This window comes from Vulpes vulpes, chromosome 1, assembly GCF_048418805.1.
Source record: "Vulpes vulpes isolate BD-2025 chromosome 1, VulVul3, whole genome shotgun sequence".
Lineage (NCBI taxonomy): Eukaryota > Metazoa > Chordata > Mammalia > Carnivora > Canidae > Vulpes > Vulpes vulpes.
This window is the reverse complement of record NC_132780.1, coordinates 124,466,898-124,477,728: the sequence shown is the minus strand read 5'-3', so window position 1 is coordinate 124,477,728 and position 10,831 is coordinate 124,466,898. Positions and strand designations below refer to the sequence as shown.

Sequence of the window (10,831 nt, the reverse complement as noted above, 5' to 3'; positions counted from 1 at the left end):
AGAGAAAGATGGGGCTTTTCTTGCCTTCTTGGGAGCTTAAAAAGAAAAAGAAAAATCTTGAAATCAGAAGACCTAGAATCAAATTTTATCCTTACTGCCAGCTGCTTAACCACAGGCAAGTTACTCAAAGTTTGGAACCTATTTCTTATTTCTAACCTTTTTGTTGTTGTTGTTTTGTTTTAAGTAGGCTCTACAACCCAGGGAAGAGCCCAACATGGGGCTTGAAAGCAGCAGCCTGAGATCAAGACCTCAGATGAGACCAAAAGTAAAACACCCAATGGACTGAACCACGCAGGCGCCCCAAACCTATTCCTCATTTGTAAAATGAAGGTAAATACCTACCTATCCCCGAAGTTACTGTGAGACTTTAATGTCATGCTACTTGGTGAATATCTCCCTTCTTTCCCTGTCCCTTCAGGCACCCTGAGCTCTGTGCAAAGCCACACGAACTCTGTCCCCAGGATCATAGAGATTGAGAGTGAGGAATCTGGAACCTCCCACGGTAGTTCAAATCCCAACCCAGCACCTGCTGAGATCTTGGGCAAGTTACTTGAGGGCTCACCTGTAAAAAACGGAGAGGGCAGGAGTCCTCGCCTCATGCAGGGAGGGGGAGAGTGTAAGCATTAACACGTGGCATGCACTTAGGAATTGCTTTGGCACACGCACACGCACAAAGCGCTGCGAGAAGTGCTCGCTACTATGACCCGCAAGGGCTTCCCCCCACCTGCCCACGTGCCACAAACCAGGATCATTTTAAGCTCCTCCACTCCGGCTCTCTAATATACAAGGCCCCCTGCACATGGCCACACGGGCCCCAGGTGTCCTAACGCCCCCAGCCCTAACCCTACCCGGCCAGGCCAGCTGACCCCCACCCCCACCCCCCAAGCAAGACTGCGAGTAGTTCCCCACAATCCCAACCCTGCGGCTCAAATCTTCCGCAATCCAGACTCTGCTGGAAGGGATGGAGGGGCGGGGCCGGCAGGACGGTGGGCGTGGCCTGAGGGTAGGTGGGCGGGGCCGCGGGGCCGCTGGGCGGGGCCTACAGGCCGTGAGCGGGCAGATGGGCGGGGCCGGCAGGATGGTGGGCGGGGCCTCGGGGCAGGTGGGCGGGGCCGGCAGGCTGTGGGCGGGGCCTCTCTGTGACATCGCGCCCGGGTCCCTCCCACGCGGTTGCCAGGCAGCAGGCGTCCAGGTTTCCAGGGAAGGCCAAGCGCTAACAAAGCCTGGTCCCGCCACCTCCCCTGTCCCTAGAGGCAGCGGGTACCGTCTTTCCCGCCCAGGTTCTGCGGCTTTCCTCTCGCCAAGGGTGCGTGGGACTGCATCGGCCCCCACACCTCCCGTCTGAGGCCGCACGCGAGGTGTCGCCTCGTATCAGCAAGTTTGGGAGCGAGCCTCAGGTAGCATCCCTAGAGGGCAGGTGGCTGGAGGGTTGGTGCCCCGAGTGCCTCCAGGGCTGAGGGGGTCTGAGGGAAGAGTGCAGCCCCTGGGCCCACCTGGGTTTTGAATACCTCCTGTTTGCAGAGCCAGAGGAGAGGGTTGTGATCCTCAAGAGATCATGATCACGGGTGAGGATTGCTCTCTGCCCAGGCTATATATGTATTTTGTACTCAGAGCTGCTATTTGAGGATTTCTTACACAGAGGACAGTGATTTGAAAACAGAACAGAATCTGGGATCAGAGTCCTCTCCTGATTAGCCAAACCACTTTTTTTTTTCCATATCTTTTGGGGGTGGGAATTGTCATGGTTTCATGGGTATGAGCAGCACTTTAAAACCCATGCGTTCATGGGTATGAGCAGCACTTTAAACACTGCTATCAATCATTCATTTTCCTAATATCCATTGATCGCTGACTGGGTTCCAGGTGAGGCATTGGGGATTCTATAGTGAGCAGACACTGACTGCCCCTACCCTCAAGTTTAGTCTATTGGAGGGTAGCAGATGTCAATAGAATCACACAAATAATGTAAAATTAGAGCTGAGCTAGGTGCTGTCAAGGAGAAGGTAGATAAGTTGGTGCTCTGAGAAGGTATAATGGAATGGACAGAGAGGTCAAGGAAGGCTGAGCTGAGATCTAAGAACATGCAAAAAAGTGGGGGAGTCATTCCAAACAAGGGTAAACCATGTGTCTAAAACCAACCACCTCCTATGCCCAGCCCAAACAAGTATATACGATTGTCTGGTCCTTGGCTCCAAGAGCTGTTCATACAACCTGCCTCTCAAATTCTGGTGTCTGGAGCCTTCCATTCACATAACTGCAGGCTTTCATTAATATAACTGAAGCTCTGTTTAACCTACACCAATAAAACCAAAAGAGCAATTCCAGGAACAAATCTATATTACGTATTTGATAAGACCTGTATTCCGCAGCACCCGATACATATGTGTTGACCTGCCATTCCACCTTGGGAGGCATGTAGGCTTCACAAAAACAGGAAATGTGTTGGATTTTAAAGAGTTGTGGGGGCCTGGAATAAATAAATGAGGAAAGCCTGTCATACCGAGAGCTTTAAGAGTAGAAAAGAACTTTATAAAACATTAGACTCTTAGACTATTAAGATACAGTGGACCTTGCCTCAATTATTTTATCTGATTTGAACAAATGGTTTATATTGCTCAAAGGCAAAAAAGTTGGGCTTTGGTGCCTCTTCAACCTAAGGAGACTCTCAAATCTCTGTGGCTCACAAGTACGTGGAACTCCTGAGAGTAAAAGGAACCTGGGAGGAGAATTTGACCTGCCTCTCCTTCAGTGTTCCCCATTTGTACCACAGTGCCACCATCTACCCCGTCATCCAAGCTTGAACAGTGGGGAGTCACCCTATACTCCTTTGTCCTCCTCCCACAGTGGGTACCGAGTACTATATATAGCTCCTGCCCCTCTTTTCCCTCCCCATTGCAATCCCCAAAAGGCAACGATGCTCTCAAGTGTCGCCAAAAGTGCCACCATATTCTTTTAGCCAGGCTAAAAAGCCTGCCTGAAGCTTCACTCCACTCCCCTCAGCCCATTGACACAGCTGTTGATCAGTCAGTGTGTGTTTCAAAGTCCAAGAAAGAAGAAAGAAAAAAGAAGAAAAAAAAGAAGAGAAGAAAGAAAGAAAGAAAAAAAAAAAAAACAAAGTCCAAGAAAGAGAAAGAAATTGTAATTGTATACAAGTTTAACAAAGAAAGTGCAACATAAAGAATTTTTAACTACAATGGGATTGGAATAATGGAAGATTGACTAGTAAGATGTAAAAAGGGATCAGAAGTACACAAGAATCACTAATACGAGAAGCAACCACGACCTTCAAGATAGATCACCCAAGAAGGAGCTAAGCTTGTTGAAGAGGGTGTGGCCACAGTTCACCCAATGGTAGAGAAATTGCTGAGGTGCCATGCAGGCAAAACTCTACAGTCTAGAATGTGGAAGAAGCCATTTATAAAAGAATATGACCGCGGGTGATTATTGTTCTCTGTCCAAACTTAGTGGCAGCTACTCTGCTGCAGAGCTTCCCGAGAGAGGTGCCAGGAGAAGCTGGTTGCCATTGGGCACTGCTGGCTGCCAGGCACTGCAGCAGTCAGGCACGCAAGAGGTTACACACGCAGGGGCCAGAGGCTGGAGAAGCTGCGCGCTATGGGATTGCAGCACCAGGAAACTGCATGCTTTTCATGCCCAACAAGCAGAGCACGTGGATTCCACAGAAGAATCCCTTTCCTCCTCCAGTATCTCTACCAACAGAGTGTGATGGGCCAGCTGACAAAGGAGAAATATTTAAAGGATCTAATTCCATTCTTGCCAAGGAGGCAATCCAGGGTGAATTTGGAGCTGAGAAGCAATAAATTGATAACTGGCATATCAAGCTGACACCAAAATCTGATTGTGTGACTCTAGTGCCTAAATCCTCTAGTGGATCCCTGTTGCCTTCAAGATAAGGTTCTAAAGCTTTAGCACAGAATTCCGGGTCTTTTATATTCTGGACTTGGGCTACAGTTCCATGCCGAGGCCCAACTACACCACCACTGCACACCTTAACCCTCCATCATTACTCACACTTCCCTGAATTCACCACATTTTCTGATACCTTCACACCGTTGCCTAAGTAGTCCTGGCCCTACAAAATTGCTCTCATCAGTAAGTAGATGCTTATTGAGTACCTCCTCTATACCGGCGCTGTTCTGGGGACTGAACATACAGCAATGAACCAAACGGGCTTCCCCAAGTCTGTTCAAATATCACTCTTCAGGAAGTATTTTCTGATGACTTTCTCCTAACTGCAGATGTTAGATGTCTTATCTAGGAGATTCTGTTTTCCTAGATCTAGTGCAGACTTTTAAATACCTATCATGCCCTATTTTTAAAAGATTTTTAAAAATTTATTCATTCATGAGAGACACAGAGAGAGAGAGAGGCAGAGACACAGGCAGAAGGAGAAGCAGGCTCCATGCAGGGAGCCCGATGCGGAACTCAATCCCGGGACTCCAGGATGATGCTCTGGGTCAAAGGCAGGCACCAAACCACTGAGCCACCCAGGGATCCCCTATCATACCCTATTTTAATCACTTTCCTACCAGTCTCTGTACTAGCCTCCGAGCTTCTGAGGGTGGAACAGATGACTCATTTCTTTCTCTCTGTTTTAAAGATTTTATTTATTTATTCATGAGAGACACACAGAGAGAAACAGAGACACAGGCAGAGGGAGAAGTAGGCTCCCTGATGTGGAACTCGATCCCAGGGCCCTAGGATCACAACCTGAGCCAAAGACAGATGCTCAACCACTGAGCTCCCAACTCATTTATTTCTATATCCCAGTATTCAGCACTGGTCCTGATATGTAAGGTTTTATTGAATTATTTGCTCTAAATCACATAAATAGCCAAAGATAAGCTTAGGACCAGACTCTTGGTCTCCTGTTTAATAACCAACAGTGCTTCTTCACTAGAGCTTGCCCTGCTCTGTGGGTGTTCTATATCATCTCTCTGTGAAGGACAGTGTTTTTGTGTTGAAAAAGACAAGTGCAATGTTAAACATCATCAGGAATGGTAAAGGAAACAGGAAAAAAAAACATAGCTCTATCTTATATTGAAAACTATGGTGCATTCCCTCAGAGTTCTCACATATGTTGAATTTCTGAATTATAGGAGTGCTATAATGAAATCAGAAGTAAGGAGGACAAGCTAGAGGAGGAAAATGATGTGGAGTTATTCTGATCCTTCACTCTGAAAAAAATGAAGGCTAATAAATTAATGAACAAGTGTTAAGGTGGCCCCAGATTGTATACCAGATCCCAAAATTAGGACGACTTCAGGGAGCACAGTTAATATGGTCATCTTTAAGCGGCATCTCTGGGCTTGTGTACCATGATATGAACATAGGGGATTTAAAATATGAGCATGACCTTGCAACCCAGCATTTGCACTACTGGGTATTTACCCCAAAGATATAGATGTAATGAAATGATAGGACACCTGCACCCCAATGTTCATAGCAACAATGTCCACAATAGCCAAACTGTGGAAGGAGCCATGATGTCCTTTGACAGATGAATGGATAGAGAAGATGTGGTCTATATATACAGTGGAATATTACTCAACCATCAAGAAAGGATGAATACATCCATTTACATAACATGGATGGAACTGGAGGATATTATGTTTAGTAAAATAAGTCAATCAGAGAAAGACAATTATCATATGGTTTCACTCATATGCAGAATATAATAAATAGTGAAAAGGACCATAGGGGAATGAGGGGAAACTGAGTGAGGAAAAATTAGAGAGTAAGACAAACCATGAGAGACTCCTAACTGGAAAACAAACAAAGGTTGCAGAAGGGGAGGTGTGTGGGGGAATGGGGTAACTGGGTGATGGGCATTAAGGAGGGAATGTGATGAGATAATCACTGGGTGTTATACTATATGTTGGCAAATTGAATTTAAATAAGATTTTAAAAAATTAAAAATAAAATATGAGCATGGCTAAGTTAAGATAAATCAAAAGGGATACCTGTTCACTTGTTAAATGATAAATATGTGGAACTCATAACTTCCAAGAGGTGGTATTAGCATGATATATAAGCAATTTTGATAAATTTGCTGATAACCAAGCCAAAAACTCCTGCTCAAAAAAAGGACAAGGTCAGGTAGGACAGCTCTTAGCAATATTGCTGTTGGCATCCAGTGCCAGGTTGGCTTGACCATGGGATAACCCAGGATACAAAATGATCTAGATCTCTGTGAAATAAAGTTGGAGAGGCAAAGCTTATGACTAAGATGAATTGTGAAGAACTTGGAAGTCAGACAGGACATCATTTTGATGAGGAAAGAAATGAAGCTCCACTAAAGGTTTTTGAGAGTAATGTGATAATGTGAGTGGTTAAGACAGGTTACTTGGGAAAATGAAACCTCAATTTCCTGGCATTGGGAAAATGATTATAATATTAAAACCTACCCACCTATAGGGTGTTGTGAAGATTAAATGACATAATGAATGAGCCCTGACTGCTCTTAGGCTTTTCTTATACTGGACATTATTCCATTCTTTGCAATTGTATGGAATATAGTTAGACAGTTACCATATTTCCAAGACAAGAAATTAGGACATACTCTGACAAATAAGTTTTGTTCCACTTCAACGTGCTAAAAATGTACTTTTCATGATGCAAATGGGAATATCCAGGATATTTCAGTGATTTAGGGGAACAGCAGGACATAATATTTGAGATGAGAGCTGTCCTAGAAAAAACCCATAATGTGTTAGTGCATTATTTAGAAGGAGGCAGTATGGTATAGTGTAGAAAGAGCAATGGTGTAGACACAGATTCTTGTACCTGCTCCAATATAAACTGTTACCCTGTGCCAATCACTTCAGTCCTTTTGTTTGTAAACTGAAGATCAATCCTGAACTACATTGTAAGTCTAATTAAACTCCTTCCTTTTTTAAAAGGTGTTCCTTTTTGTTTTCCTAACTGATGGTTTTCTTAAAAAGCTCTCAGGGACTGAAGTGGGAAATGAAACAGAAAGGGTCAAAAGTGGCCGTGATACATCAGACAAGGCAATTGAGAGAGTAAAAGTCTGTCTGGGACTGACAGTGCTTTTATGGGAAAGGAGAGCTCTGTAGTGTTCGCTGGCTGATTCATTTATAGCATGGTTGAAAGTCTACTGTGGCAGATTTGGGAGGCATCAGAGTAGAGCTCTGGTTGAAACCACAAAAATGAGCCTTATGTTCAGCAGCTCAAGAGTCCAACTGCAACAACTTTTAAAACTCTAGAAAATATATTGTTAAAAATATTGCAAATGTTTAAGTGGTGGAGACCATTAAAAGCAATGAGGACTAGATGGATTAAAATTCCAGGAGGGTGAGGAGCCCCTCCAAGGTGAGCTGACCATCACAAGCCATTTATTTTTCCCTGAGGCCATTTGCCAACTCTGGCTGTGGACTGAGGATCGTGCTTGACCCCTGTAGAGTGACTATTCTGGAGGAAAGAGAAACTGGCAGGGTTTTGGTAGTCAAACAGCAGTGGCATGGCAGATTAGAAATTTTCAGTACACCAAACACACTTTAGTCAACATCTTGACATATAATAATGAAGCTTGCAAATCTCAGAAACAAAGATAAAATCCTGAAATCAGCTCAGGACTAAAGGCCCATAACCTACAAGGGTAGAAACATTAAACTGGCAGCAGACCTAGCCACAGAGACCTGGCAGGGCAGAAAGGATTGGCATGATATATTCAGGGTGCTTAATGAGAAAAATCTGCAGCCAAGAATACTTTATCCAGCAAGGATGCCATTCAAAATAAAAGGAGAGATGAAAAAAACTTTCAGGACAGGGATGCCTGGGTGAATCAGTGGTTGACCATTTGCCTTCAGCCTAGGGCTGAAGATGATCCTAGAGTCCTGGGGTTGAGTTCCATGTCCAGCTCCCTGTGGGGAGCCTGTTTCTCTCTCTGCCTATTTTTCTGCCTCTCTCTGTGTGTGTCTCATGAATAAATAAAATCTTTTGAAAAAGAAAGCTTTCAGGACAAACAGAAACTAAAAGAATTTGTGATCACTAAACCAGCTCTGCAAGAAATATTAAAGGGGATCCTTTAAGCAAAGAGAGAGCCCAAGAGTAACATAAACCGAAAAGGAACAAGATGATACACAGAAACAGTGACTTTACAGGTAATACAATGGCACTAAATTTATATCTTTCTATAATTACTCTGAATGTAAATGGACTAAATGCTGCAATCAAAAGACATAAGGTATCAGATTGGATTAACAAAGCTGTCTGGAAGAGATTCATTTTAGACCCAAATACACCTCCAGATTGAAAGTGAGGGGGTGGAAAACCATTTATCATGCTGATGGACATCACAAGAAAGCTTGGGTGCCAATCCTTACACAGACAAATTAGATTTTAAACCAAGGACTCTGGGATGCCTGGGTAGCTCAGCAGTTGAGCGTCTGCTTTTGGCTCAGGGCCTGATCCCAGACTCCCAGGATGGAGTCCCACATCGGGCTCCTTGAATGGGGCCTGCTTCTCCTCCCTCTGCCTGTGTCTCTGCCTCTCTTTCTGTGTCTCTCACGAATAAATAAATAAAATAAAATTAAATAAATGAAATTAATTAAATTAAGCAAAGTACTGTAATAAGAGTTGAGAAAGGACACCATATCATAATTAAAGAGTCTATCCAACAAGAAGATCTGACAATTATAAATATTTATGCCCCCAACATGGGAGCAATAAGTCATATAAACCAATTAATAACAAAATTAAAGAAACACATTAATAATAATACAATAGTAGTAGGGGACTTCAACACCCACTGACTGCAATGAACATATCATCTAAGGAAGATCAACAATGACACAATGACACAACAATGACACACTGGATCATGGACTTCATAGATATATTCAGAGCATTCCATCCTAAAGCAACAGAATACACATTCTTCTTCTTTTTTTTTTTTTTTTTTAGATTTTTTAAAGATTTTTTTTTAGATTTACTAGAGACTACACATTCTTCTTGAGTGCACATGGAGCATTCTCCAGAATAGAACACATACTGGGTCACAAATCAGGTCTCAACTGGTACCAAAAGATTGAGATCATTCTTTGCATATTTTTCAGACCACAATACTTTGAAACTGTAACTCAATCACAAAGAGAAACTTGGAAAGAACTCAAATACATGGAAGCTAAAGAGCACCCTATTAAAGAATGAATAGGTCAACCAAGAAATTAAAGAAGGATTTTTAAAAATTCATAGAAACAAAGGAAAATGAAAACACAGCTGTTCAAAACCTTTGGGATGCAGCAAAAGCAGTCCTAAGAGTGAAGCATGTAGCAACACAAGCCTTTCTCAAGAAACAAGAAAGGTCTCAAATACACAAGCTAACCTTACACCTAAAGGAGCTGGAGAAAGAACAGCAAATAAAGCCTAAATCCAGTAGGAGAAGAGAAATAATAAAGATTAGAGCAGAAATCAATGAAATAGAAACCAAAAGAAGAATAGAACAGATCAACAAAACTAGGAGCTGGGTCTTTGAAAGAATTAAAAAGGTTGATAAACCTCTGGCCAGACTTATCAAAACAAAAATAGAATGACCCAAATAAATAAAATCATTAATGAAAGAGGAGAGATCACAAACACCGAAGAAATACAAACAATTATAAGAACATATTATGCGCAACTATATGCCAACAAATTAGGCGATCTAGAAGAAATGAATGCATTCCTAGACATGTATGAACTACCAAAACTGAAACAGGAAGAAATAGAAAACCTGAAGAGACCCATAACCAGCAAGGAAATTGAAGCAGTCATCAAAAATCTAACAAGAGTCCAGGGCCAGATGACTTCCCAGGGGAATTCTATCAAACATTTAAAGAAGAATGAATACCTATTCTTCTGAAGCAATTTCAAAAAATAAAAGTGGAAGGAATACTTCCAAACTCTTTCTGTGAGGCTAGCTAGCATTACCTTCATCCCAAGACCAGACAAAGACCCCTACCAAAAAGGAGAATTACAGACCATTATCCCTGATGAACCTAGATGCAAAAATTCTCACCAAGATACTAGCCAATAGGAACTAACATTACATTAAAGGGATTATTCACCATGACCAAGTGGAATTTACTCCTGAGTTGCAAGCATGGTTCAACATCCGAAAATCAATGTGATACACTACATTGATTAAAAAAAAAAAAAAAGACAAGAATCATAAGATCCTTTCAATGGATGCAGAAAAAGCATTTGACAAAGTAGAGCATCCTTTCTTGACTAAAACTCTTCATAGTGTAGGGATAGAGGGAACATATCCCTATCTCATAAAAGCCATATACAAAAACCCCACAGCAAATAACACTCTCAAAGGAGAAAAACTGAGAGCTTTTCCCCAAGGTCGGGAACATGGCAGGGGCGTCCACTGTCACCCCTGCTGTTCATCATAGTACTAGAAGTCCTAGCCTCCAATCAGACAACAAAAAGAAATAAAAGGCATCCAAATCCACAAAGAAGTTAAATTCTCACTCTTTGCAGATGACATGATACTCCATGTGGAAAACCCAAGAGATTCTGCCCCAAAATTGCTAGGATTCATACAGGAATTCAGCAAAGTGGCAGGATATAAAAGCAATGCATAGAAATCATTTGCATTTCTATACACTAACAATGAGACTGAAGAAAGAAAAATTAAGGAGTCAATCACATTTACAATTGCACCAAAAACATAAGATACTTAGGAATAAATCTAACCAAAGAGACAAAGGATCTGTACTCAGAAAACTGTAGAACACTCATGAAAGAAATTGAGGAAAACAAAGAAATCGAAAAACGCTCCTTGCTCATGTATTGGAAGAACAAA

General features: G+C 42.4%; 1 protein-coding gene across 1 annotated transcript in view; it reads left to right on the top strand.

Moving 5' to 3' along the window:
* The first annotated feature begins 1,258 nt into the window (after positions 1 to 1,258).
* ROPN1 (rhophilin associated tail protein 1) overlaps positions 1,259 to 10,831 on the top strand; it is a 32,285-nt gene continuing 22,712 nt past the window's right edge. The window contains exon 1 of the mRNA XM_025990638.2: positions 1,259 to 1,397. The gene's annotated coding sequence lies outside the window, so the exon portion shown is untranslated. The remainder of the gene's footprint in view (positions 1,398 to 10,831) is intronic.